Here is a 12,218-nt window from a genome sequence, read left to right as displayed (position 1 = left end):
TAAATCAGATGATGCTAAAGGAATTAGATTAGGAAATGAAACACATAAAGTAGTAGAAGAGTTTTGGTATTTGGGAAGAAAAGTAACTGATGATGGTCGAAGTGGAGAGGATATAAAATGTAGACTGGCAGTGGCAAGAGAAGCGTTTCTGAAGAAGAGAAATTTGTTAACATCAGGTTTAGATTTAAGTATCAAGAAGTCCCTTCTGAAAGTGTATGGAGTGTAGCCATGTATGGAAGTGAAACGTGGACGATAAACCGTTTAGACAAAAAGAGAATAGAAGTTTTTGAAATGTGGTGCTGTGGAAGTATGTCCACGTCATTAATGAGGATGTAATGAATAGAATTGGGGAAAAGAGGAATTTGTGGAAAAACGTGTTAGAAGGAGGGGTTTGTTGGTAGGACACATTCTGAGGCATCAAGGGATCACAAATTTAGCATACGAGGGAAGTGTGGAAGGTAAAAATCGTAGAGGAGACCAAGAGAGGAATGTAGTAAGCAGATTCAGAAGGATGTTGGTTGCAGCAGTTCCTCGGAGATGAAGAGGCCTGCATAGAATAGAGTAGCATGGAGACCTGCATCAAACCAGTCTTTCGACTGAAGACCACAACAACACAACAACTGGTCTGTAGACTGAAGAGCCAGGAGGCAATTGCCGGCCGGAGTGGCCGAGCGGTTCTAGGCGCTACAGTCTGGAACCGCGCGACCGCTACGGTCGCAGGTTCGAATCCTGCCTCGGGCATGGATGTGTGTGATGTCCTTAGGTTAGTTAGGTTTAAGTAGTTCTAAGTTCTAGGGGACTGATGACCACAACAGTGAAGTCCCATAGTGCTCAGAGCCATTTGAACCATTTGAGGAGGCAATTCCCCAATCTCCTGACCCAGCTACATCACAAGCCGCAACTATAGGGCGTTTCTCAAAGTTATACCGACCCTTCCACAGTGCACCTTATGAATCACTGGCGACGCAGTACACAGACACGCCTAGAGGGGTTTGTTCTATAAAGTGCGTTAACACTTAATGGGATAGAGATATTAGCTACTAAAACACCAGTGCAAGGAACGTGTATGGGTGGACTCTACGTATATCTCCGCACAATGTTCTGTACTGCTAGAGGGGAAACTAATTCCTAGTTATCCTCTTGGCAGTAGCAGCGTTGTTCCTAGAAAGGTGACTTCTCTCCATGAGTACTGTTCTCTTTCCAGGTTGCAGACGTCCTATACCTCTCCAGCATTTCCTGTCCAGTTCTGATGTGTGAGTAGACGATGTAAATTCACTGAGCTTTTGTTTATATTGTGGAGTTAATACGTTTGTTAAGTGAGTACTTATTTGCACTTGTTAAGTTGGTTAGCTACTTAGTTAGTTTCATATTCCATGGATCATCAGCATGATAAATCGCAATGATGTGGAGCGAATTATTTTACATAAACATCACAACTTAATTTTTAAATATGGCTACACAATGAACGTTTATAACGGTTCCATTTGTGAGTTAGTGATTAATATCCACCATCTTTGACACATTACAGTAATAAAATTTTTCTACGGAACAGAAGGGGTCGTCAAGAAAAAACTTCTTTAGTTTGTTTTCAAATATTACTTCGCTCTTTTTCAGACATTTTCTATCTCTGGGTAAGTTACCAAAAATTTTTGTTGCAATATTGTGCACTCCTTTTTGTGCTAAGGACAACCAGTGAGGTATTATGCAAAAAAGCTCAACAGCTGGAGCTGTCTATCACACTAAGGAGCCCTCCCAAAGTGTAACATGATGTCATTTTATTAGTTATTGGGAGCTCCAACGTTAGGCGGGTGATGGAGCCCCTTAGGGAAATAGCGGAAAGGTCGGGGAAGAAGGCCAGTGTTCACTCTGTCTGCTTGCCGGGGGGTCTCATCCGAGATGTGGAGGAGGCCCTACCGGCGGCGATAGAGAGCACTGGGTGCACCCGACTGCAAATTGTTGCTCATGTCGGCACCAATGACTCTTGCCGTCTGGGTTCAGAGGTCATCCTCAGTTCGTACAGGCGGTTGGCGGAGTTGGTGAAGGTGGAAAGCCTCGCTCGCGGGGTGGAATCAGAGCTAACTATTTGTAGTATCGTTCCGAGAACCGATCGCGGTCCTCTGGTTTGGAGCCGAGTGGAAGGCTTAAACCAGAGGCTCAGACGATTCTGCGGAGAGCTGGGGTGCAAATTTCTCGACCTCCGCTATCGGGTGGAGAAATGTAGGGTCCCCCTGAATAGGTCAGGCGTGCACTACACGCCGGAAGCGGCTACGAGGGTAGCGGAGTACGTGTGGAGTGCATATGGGTTTTTTTTAGGTTAGAGAATTCCCTCCCTAGGCCCGACAAGACGCCTCCTGAGACGCGGCAAGGCAGGAGTAGGCAAAATGCAACAAGGAATAACAATATTAATGTGCTAATAGTAAACTGCAGGAGCGTCTATAGAAAGGTCCCAGAACTGCTCTCATTAATAAACGGTCACAACGCCCATATAGTACTAGGAACAGAAAGTTGGCTGAAACCAGACGTAAACAGTAATGAAATCCTAAACTCTTATTGGAACGTATACTGCAGAGATAGGCTGGACAGTGAAGGGGGAGGCGTGTTTATAGCGATAAGAAGTGCAATAGTATCGAAGGAAATTGACGGAGATTCGAATTGTGAAATGATTTGGGTGAAGGTCACGGTTAAAGCAGGCTCAGACATGGTAATTGGATGTCTCTATAGGCCCCCGGGCTCAGCAGCTGTTGTGGCTCAGCACCTGAAGAACAATTTGGAAAATATTTCGAGTAGATTTCCCCACCATGTTATAGTTCTGGGTGGAGTTTTTAATTTGCCGGATATAGACTGGGAGACTCAAACGTTCATAACGGGTGGCAGGGACAAAGAATCCAGTGAAATATTTTTAAGTGCTTTATCTGAAAACTACCTTGAGCAGTTAAACAGAAAACCGACTCGTGGCGATAATATATTAAACCTTCTGATGACAAACAGACCCGAACTATTTGAATCAGTTAATGCAGAACAGGGAATCAGCGATCATAAAGCGGTTACTGCGTCGATGATTTCAGCCGTAAATAGAAATATTAAAAAAGGTAGGAAGATTTTTCTGTTTAGCAAAAGTGACAAAAAGCAGATTACAGAGTACCTGACGGCTCAACACAAAAGTTTTGTCTCAAGTGCAGATAGTGTTGAGGATCAGTGGACAAAGTTCAAAACCATGGTACAATATGCGTTAGATGAGTATGTGCCAAGCAAGATCGTAAGAGATGGAAAAGAGCCACCGTGGTACAACAACCGAGTTAGAAAACTGCTGCGGAAGCAAAGGGAACTTCACAGCAAACATAAACATAGCCAAAACCTTGCAGACAAACAAAAATTACGCGAAGCGAAATGTAGTGTGAGGAGGGTTTGCGAGAGGCTTTCAATGAATTCGAAAGTAAAGTTCTATGTACTGACTTGGCAGAAAATCCTAAGAAATTTTGGTCCTATGTCAAAGCGGTAGGTGGATCAAAATAAAATGTCCAGACACTCTGTGACCAAAATGGTACTGAAACAGAGGATGACAGACTAAAGGCCGAATTACTAAATGTCTTCTTCCAAAGCTGTTTCACAGAGGAATACTGCACTGTGCTTCCTTCTCTAGATTGTCGCACAGTTGACAAAATGGTAGATATAGAAGTAGACGACAGAGGGATAGAGAAACAATTAAAATAGCTCAAAAGAGGAAAGGCCGCTGGTCCTGATGGGATACCAGTTCGATTTTACACAGAGTACGCGAAGGAACTTGCCCCCCTTCTTGCAGCGGTGTACCGTAGGTCTCTAGAAGAGCGAAGCGTTCCAAAGGATTGGAAAAGGGCACAGGTCATCCCCGTTCTCAAGAAGGGACGTCGAACAGATGTGCAGAACTATAGACCTATATCTCTAACGTCGATCAGTTGTAGAATTTTGGAACACGTATTATGTTCGAGTATAATGTCTTTTCTGGAGACTAGAAATCTACTCTGTAGGAATCAGCATGGGTTTCGAAAAAGACGGTCGTGTGAAACCCAGCTCGCGCTATTCGTCCACGAGACTCAGAGGTCCTTAGACACAGGTTCACAGGTAGATGCCGTGTTTCTTGACTTCCGCAAGGCGTTTGACACAGTTCCCCACAGTCGTTTAATGAACAAAGTAAGAGCATACGGACTATCAGATCAATTGTGTGATTGGATTGAGGAGTTCCTAGACAACAGAACGCAGCACGTCATTCTCAATGGAGAGAAGTCTTCCGAAGTAAGAGTGATTTCAGGTGTGCCGCAGGGGAGTGTCATAGGACCGTTGCTATTCACAATATACATAAATAACCTGGTGGATGACATCGGAAGTTCACTGAGGCTTTTTGCAGATGATGCTGTGGTGTATCGAGAGGTTGCAACAATGGAAAATTGTACTGAAATGCAGGAGGATCTGCAGCGAATTGACGCATGGTGCACGGAATGGCAATTGAATCTCAATGTAGCGACGTGTAATGTGATGCGAATACATAGAAAGATAGGTCCCTTATCATTTAGCTACAAAATAGCAGGTCAGCAACTGGAAGCAGTTAATTCCATAAATTATCTGGGAGTACGCATTAGGAGTGATTAAAAATGGAATGATCATATAAAGTTTTCGTCGGTAAAGCAGATGCCAGACTGAGATTCATTGGAAGAATCCTAAGGAAATGCAATCCGACAACAAAGGAAGTAGGTTACAGTACGCTTGTTCGCCCAATGATTGAATACTGCTCAGCAGTGTGGGATCCGCACCAGGTAGGGTTGATAGAAGAGATAGAGAAGATCCAACGGAGAGCAGCGCGCTTCGTTACAGGATCATTTAGTAATTGCGAAAGCGTTACGGAGATGATAGATAAACTCCAGTGGAAGACTCTACAGGAGAGACGCTCAGTAGCTCGGTACGGGCTTTTGTTAAAGTTTCGAGAACATACCTTCACCGAAGAGTCAAGCAGTATATTGCTCCCTCCTACGTATATCTCGCGAAGAGACCATGAGGATAAAATCAGAGAGATTAGAGCCCACACAGAAGCATACCGACAATCCTTCTTTCCACGTACAATACGAGACTGGAATAGAAGGGAGAACCGATAGAGGTACTCAGGGTACCCTCCGCCACACACCGTCAGGTGGCTTGCGGAGTACGGATGTAGATGTAGATGTAGAATATATGTACACACATCAAAAAAAGTTTTCCATCACTTCGGTTCCGAGAGTTTCGGAACCCGTACAGAAAATTGGAACAGAGATCAACATAAAACTCATTTACGCCCTTTTTATTGCTCATGAAAAGCACACATTGCATGTTGTACCACCATACAGCGAGACCTTCAGAGGTCCACTGCCCAATTGCTGTACCCACCGGTACCTCTAATACCCAGTAGCACGTACTCTTGCATTGATGCATGTCTGTATTCATAGTGGCATACTATGCACAAGTTCATCAAGGCACTGTTGGTCCAGATTGTCCCACTCCTCAACGGCGATTCGACGTAAATCCCTCAGAGTGGTTGGTAGGTCACGTCGTCAATAAACAGCCCATTTCAATCTATCCCAGGCATGTTCGATAGGGTTTATGTCTGGAGGACATGCTGGCCACTCTAGTCGAGCGATGTCGTTATCCTGAAGGAAGTCATTCACAAGGTGTGCTCGAAGAGGGTGCGAATTGTCGACCATGAAGACGAATGCTTCGCCAATATGCTGCCAATCTTGTTGCACCATCGGTTGGAGGATGGCACTCACGTGTCGTACAGCCGTTACGGCGCCTTCCATGACCACCAGAGGCGCACGTCGGCCCCACGTAATGCTACCCCAAAACAGCAGGGAACCTCCACTTTGCTGCACTCGCTGGACAGTGTGTCTAACGCGTACAGCCTGATCGGGTTGCCTCCAAACACGTCTCGGACGATTGTCTGATTGAAGGCATATGCAACACTCATCGGTGAAGAGAACGTGATGCTAATCCTGAGCGGTCCATTCTGCGTGCTGTTGGGCCCATTTGTACCGAGCTGCATGGTGTCGTGGTTGCAAAGATGAACCTCGCCATGGACGTCGGGAGTGAAGTTGCGCATCATGCAGCCTACTGCGTACAGTTAGAGTCGTAACACGACGTCCTGTGGCTGCAGAAAACATGGTGGCGTTGCTGTCAGGGTTCCTCCGAGCTATAATCCGTAGGAAGCGGTCATCCACTGCAGTAGTAGCCCATGGGCGGCGTGAGCGAGGCATGGCATCGACAGTTTCTGTCTCTCTGTATCTCCTTCATGTCCGAACAACATCGATTTGGGTCGCTCCAGGACACTTGGACACTTTCCTTGTTGAGAGCCCTTCCTGGCACAAAATAACAATGCGGACGCGATCGATCCGCGGTATTGACCGTCTAGGCATGATTGAACTACAGACAACACGAGTCGTGTTCCTCCTTCCTGGTGGAATGCCTGGAACTGATCGGCTGTCAGACCCCATCCGTCTAATAGGCGCTGCTCATGCGTGGTTGTTTACATCGTTGGGCGGATTTAGTGACATCTCTGAAGAGTCAAAGAGACTGTGTCCGCGATGCAACATCCACAGCAGCGGCTATCTTCAGGAGTTTTGGGAACCAGGGTGATGCAAAACTTTTTTGATGTGTGTATATTCGAAAACGTCGATATCATTGTCCATGCTATAATTATCCGGAATACTTTTCACAGCATGAAGGATATAAAATGCGGTACCGCAGCCTCAACTCTCTCAACACTTGGAAGAGGCCCAGAATCTTAAACTGGTTCCTTCTATAACAGAAGTAGATCATTTAGTTGTTATGGAGCTTCAGATACACTCCTGGAAATGGAAAAAAGAACACATTGACACCGGTGTGTCAGACCCACACTGCGAGAGGGCTGTACAAGCAGTGATCACACGCACGGCACAGCGGACACACCAGGAACCGCGGTGTTGGCCGTCGAATGGCACTAGCTGCGCAGCATTTGTGCACCGCCGCCGTCAGTGTCAGCCAGTTTGCCGTGGCATACGGAGCTCCATCGCAGTCTTTAACACTGGTAGCATGCCGCGACAGCATGGACGTGAACCGTATGTGCAGTTGACGGACTTTGAGCGAGGGCGTATAGTGGGCATGCGGGAGGCCGGGTGGACGTACCGCCGAATTGCTCAACATTTGGGGCGTGAGGTCTCCACAGTACATCGATGTTGTCGCCAGTGGTCGGCGGAAGGTGCACGTGCCCGTCGACCTGGGACCGGACCGCAGCGACGCACGGATGCACGCTAAGACCGTAGGATCCTATGCAGTGCCATAGGGGACCGCACCGCTACTTCCCAGCAAATTGCTCCTGGGGTATCGGCGAGGACCATTCGCAACCGTCTCCATGAAACTGGGCTACGGTCCCGCACACCGTTAGGCCGTCTTCCGCTCACGCCCCAACATCGTGCAGCCCGCCTCCAGTGGTGTCGCGACAGGCGTGAATGGAGGGACGAATGGAGACGTGTCGTCTTCAGCGATGAGAGTCGCTTCTGCCTTGGTGCCAATGATGGTCGTATGCGTGTTTGGCGCCGTGCAGGTGAGCGCCACAATCAGGACTGCATACGACCGAGGCACACAGGGCCAACACCCGGCATCATGGTGTGGGGAGCGATTTCCTACACTGGCCGTACACCTCTGGTGATCGTCGAGGGGACACTGAATAGTGCACGGTACATCCAAACCGTCATCGAACCCATCGTTCTACCATTCCTAGACCGGCAAGGGAACTTGCTGTTCCAACAGGACAATGCACGTCCGCATGTATCCCGTGCCACCCAACGTGCTCTAGAAGGTGTAAGTCAACTACCCTGGCCAGCAAGATCTCCGTATCTGTCCCCCATTGAGCATGTTTGGGACTGGATGAAGCGTCGTCTCACGCGGTCTGCACGTCCAGCACGAACGCTGGTCCAACTGAGGCGACAGGTGGAAATGGCATGGCAAGCCGTTCCACAGGACTACATCCAGCATCTCTACGATCGTCTCCATGGGAGAATAGCAGCCTGCATTGCTGCGAAAGGTGGATATACACTGTACTAGTGCCGACATTGTGCATGCTCTGTTGCCTGTGTCTATGTGCCTGTGGTTCTATCAGTGTGATCATGTGATGTATCTGACCCCAGGAATGTGTCAATAGAGTTTCCCCTTCCTGGGACAATGAATTCACGGTGTTCTTATTTCAATTTACAGGAGTGTATATCACCGTAAATCAAGAAGTACATTGCAACATATTACTGTTGCAGACTTGCACGTGATCAATCCCATTCCTTCATATTCAAATACACCTCGGGAGCTATACTGTGGAAGTGTGGTGAGCGGCTCCACTCAGTACAGACCGCTCTAAAATTGCCAAATATTGCTGAATGAAAGGGTTTTATGCAGTCTACCAGTTAATACAGTTAATGGTGAGAGAAGTGCAGTAATTTTCTGGTGGTTCATTAATTCACCACCAAGTGACTACAACGAGGTTACATGCCTTACAATACGCTGCCAACGGTAAACAGCAGCAGCGTGCTATGTTTACCGATCCACTCTCCTTCCCAAAATACTATATAGGTTACTGACAACATCACACCTACAAATTAAACGCTTCTCAGCAGTTATGTAAACGAGCTTATTTTAAATAAAAGTCCACTTAATAACTGCAAATAAATATTCAATAAACTTAAAATAACTACACTATATATAAACAAGCTCAATGAGTTTATTTTGTCGATTCACGTAAGAGAACTGGACAGAAATGCTGGGAAGGTAGAATGTACTAGTAAACTGAAAGGAGAGTAGCGCTCATCGTGAGGAAAGTCGCCTTTCCAGGAACAACGCTACAACTGCCGTAGAGGATGACTTAGAATGTATTGTCCCTCTAGGTGTGTAGAACAACGTGCAGAGATGTACGTACAACCTGTCCATATGCATTACTTGCGTTTGTATTATTAGTAACTCATATTATTCCAAGTAGTGTTAACGCACATTGCGGAAAACAAAACACCACCGACCATGTCTGTGCAGTGCGTCGCCACTGATTCATAAAATGCCCTACTGAGTCAGTATAACTTTGTGAAAAACTCTAGAGCTCCTTCTTGTGACTGGGTACAGCCTGCTCGCTCTTCAGTTTGCAGACCTGTAATGGAGGGAAGTGGAAGATCACAATCCGACGACCTGCCGTAACTTCCCACAGGCCTCTCTGCCGCCGCACCCCCCCCCCCCCCCCCCCGCCCTCTCCCTCCTTTTTCACCATGTTACACCCCCAGAACACAATTTATCCAATAATGCGGCTCTACTACATCTAGATGTGATACGAACATTGAACATTTGTTCTTAACCCACTTTCTTTTAACAGTATACATTAAGTTTATACCACTATTTGCATTAATCTACGATTTTTCCATCCCCTGCAATATAGAAACTATTAGTGCTATAGATAAAAATAAACAGGATTTATTTCGTCGGAAATTTAATGTAGTTCAATTTTATATCGGGCAACTTTTTCGCTAGAAGCCTCGGGTTCCGTGTTATTCAAGAAAACAAAAAAAAAAAAGTTACCTTTAACCGCACTTCCCACCCCCAACCTTACGCTCACATTCCACCCGTCATTATTTTTACTATGCTTTTCATGACATTCACTCCTACCACCATACAAAAAATTGCAACTACACGAATTTTTGCCACTATTCGACTTTTTTTGGTCTTTGTTGACTAGGCTAACAGTGTCATAGGTAGGTAGATAGGGAGACGCAACAACGAAATGTTTCAACTTGAGCTCTGCAAAGCCTCAGATTTTGCGACCCACATAATCCTAAAACTATCAGCACTGAAAGAACAAATAAAAGAACTTAATCGACCTCACGCCGTCCTAGACACGAAAACAAAAACAATCACAGATGCACTACATAACCAGACGGCATAATAACACAAAACATACACACATAACATACAACAGAATTACAAACTGTTGCATGCAGACACCACAACACAAACAGAAGCTGAAAGAAAAACACAGAGCGACAGTTGACAACATTACATTCAGTAAACATAAGACAAGAGAGCAGTGTATGAAGCCTTCAACGACTACCGTATCGGAATATTATCGTATGTACAGGCTATTAGAGGTGCCAAAGCTAGTGTTCAGATACTCGCGGACGAGACAGGGAGTGAAACTGAGGGTATCAACGTAAAAGCAGAAATAATGAAGCCTGTTTTCAATTTTTCCTTTACAAAAGAAAGTAAAGATGTGCTGCTTCGGTTTAATTCACACACTACATCAAAAATGAGTAACATAAAATTAGTGTCAAATAAAATCGCCAAAGCTTAACAAAGCTACAGATCCCAGATGAATCCTATCAGATTCTATACCGAATTTGCCGTCGAGTTAGCTTCTCATTTAACCATAATCTACCATCGATCCTTCTAACAAAAAAACTTTGCCCAGTTGTTGGAAGAAAACGCAAGTCACCCCCGTCTACAGGAAGTGCAGCAGAAGTGATCTACGAAGTTACCGTCCAATATCCTTGACATTCATTTGTTGTAGAATCTTATAACATATTCTGAAATCGAACGTAATGAGGTATTTCGAACAGGCCAATCGGCCTGGATTCCGAAAACAGCCAAGTGCCGAACTCCGGCTTTTCTCACATGGCATCCCAAAAGCCATGGATCAAGGCGGTCAGGTAGCAGAGTATTTCTTGATTTCCTAAACGCATTTGACTCAGTACCACACCCAAGCTTATTATCGAAAGTACGGTGGTATGGCGTACCATAGGAAATCTGTGACTGGACTGAGGATTTCTTGATAGGGAGGACGCAGCTTGGATGGCGAGCCATCGACAGATTTAACTTCCAAGTGTGGTCCGTGGAAGTGTGTTGAGACCCTTGCTATTCATATTATGTATTAATAGCCTTGCAGACAATGTTAATAGTAACTTAAAAATTTTGCAACTGATACAGTTATCTATAATCAATAATATATCTGCAGAAGTTGCACAAATATTCAGTCGAATCTTGATAACTTATCTGCGTGGTGCAAAGATTGGAAATTTGCTTTAAATGTTTAGAAACGTAAGACTGTGCACTTCACAAAACGAGAGTATATAGTATCCCGTGATTAAAAATCAACGCGTCACAACTGAAATAGGTCGACTCATACAGATGACTATGTGTAGCAATTTGTAGGGATATGAAATGGAACTATCACACAGGATCAGTCGTAGACAAAGCAGCTGGAAAACTTTATTTCATTGGTAGAATACTAGGGAAATACAATCAGTTTACAAAGGAAATTGTTTACAGAACACCCATGAGACCCATCCTAGAATACTGCTCAAGTGTGTGGGACCCTACAAAATGGGACTAACAAGGGATATTGACCGATACAGCTAAGAGCAGCAAGAATAGTCGCAGGTTTATTTGACCCATGGGATAGTGTCATGGAGATGCAGACACTTGGAGGTAGTCGCAAACTACCCAGAGAAAGCTTAGTTACAAAATTTCAGGGACCAGCTTTTAAAGATGAATCTGGGAATATACGGTACTATAATCTCTTACTGCCAACGGCCTTGCCGCAGTGGTAACACCGGTTCCCGTCAGATCACCGAAGTTAAGCGCTGTTGGGCTGGGCTAGCACTTGGATGGGTGACCATCCGGTCTGCCGAGCGCTGTTGGAAAGCGGGCTGCACTCAGCCCTTGTGAGGCAAACTGAGGAGCTGCTTGATAGAGAGATAGCGGTCCCGGTCTCGGGAATTGACATATGGCCGGGAGAGCAGTGTGCTGACTACATGTCCCTCCATATCCGCATCCAGTGACGCCTGTGACCAGAGGATGACACGGCGGCCGGTCGGTACCGTTGGGTCTTCCGAGGCCTTTTTGGACGGATTTTAGTTTAGTTTATAATCCCTTACCTATCGTTCCCACAGGTATCGCGAAGAGAAGATTGGATTAGGGGGACTGATGACCTCAGATGTTAAGTCCCATAGTGCTTAGAGCCATTTGAACCATTTTTGCCAAACTGTAACGACTGATTCATGACTGGAAACTGAGGAAAAAATGTCCTATGAACGCGTGTCCGGAAATGCATTGTTACCATGGTAGATGGCGCAGACGAATGACATTTCCTGTGACCATGAACCGTGTGTTCCTTGTATGTTACAGGGTGTGTGATTCACGCAACGTACTGTAAGCAACAG

At 45.6% G+C, this 12,218-nt stretch overlaps 1 pseudogene; it reads left to right on the top strand.

Annotated features, from left to right (window-relative positions):
• Positions 1 to 11,581: 11,581 nt before the first annotated feature.
• On the top strand, positions 11,582 to 11,699 carry LOC126299853 (5S ribosomal RNA; annotated as a pseudogene).
• The last annotated feature ends 519 nt before the right edge of the window (positions 11,700 to 12,218 follow it).

Source organism: Schistocerca gregaria, chromosome X (assembly GCF_023897955.1).
Source record: "Schistocerca gregaria isolate iqSchGreg1 chromosome X, iqSchGreg1.2, whole genome shotgun sequence".
Lineage (NCBI taxonomy): Eukaryota > Metazoa > Arthropoda > Insecta > Orthoptera > Acrididae > Schistocerca > Schistocerca gregaria.
The sequence above is the reverse complement of the archived record's forward strand: the minus strand, read 5'-3'. Positions and strand labels throughout refer to the sequence as shown.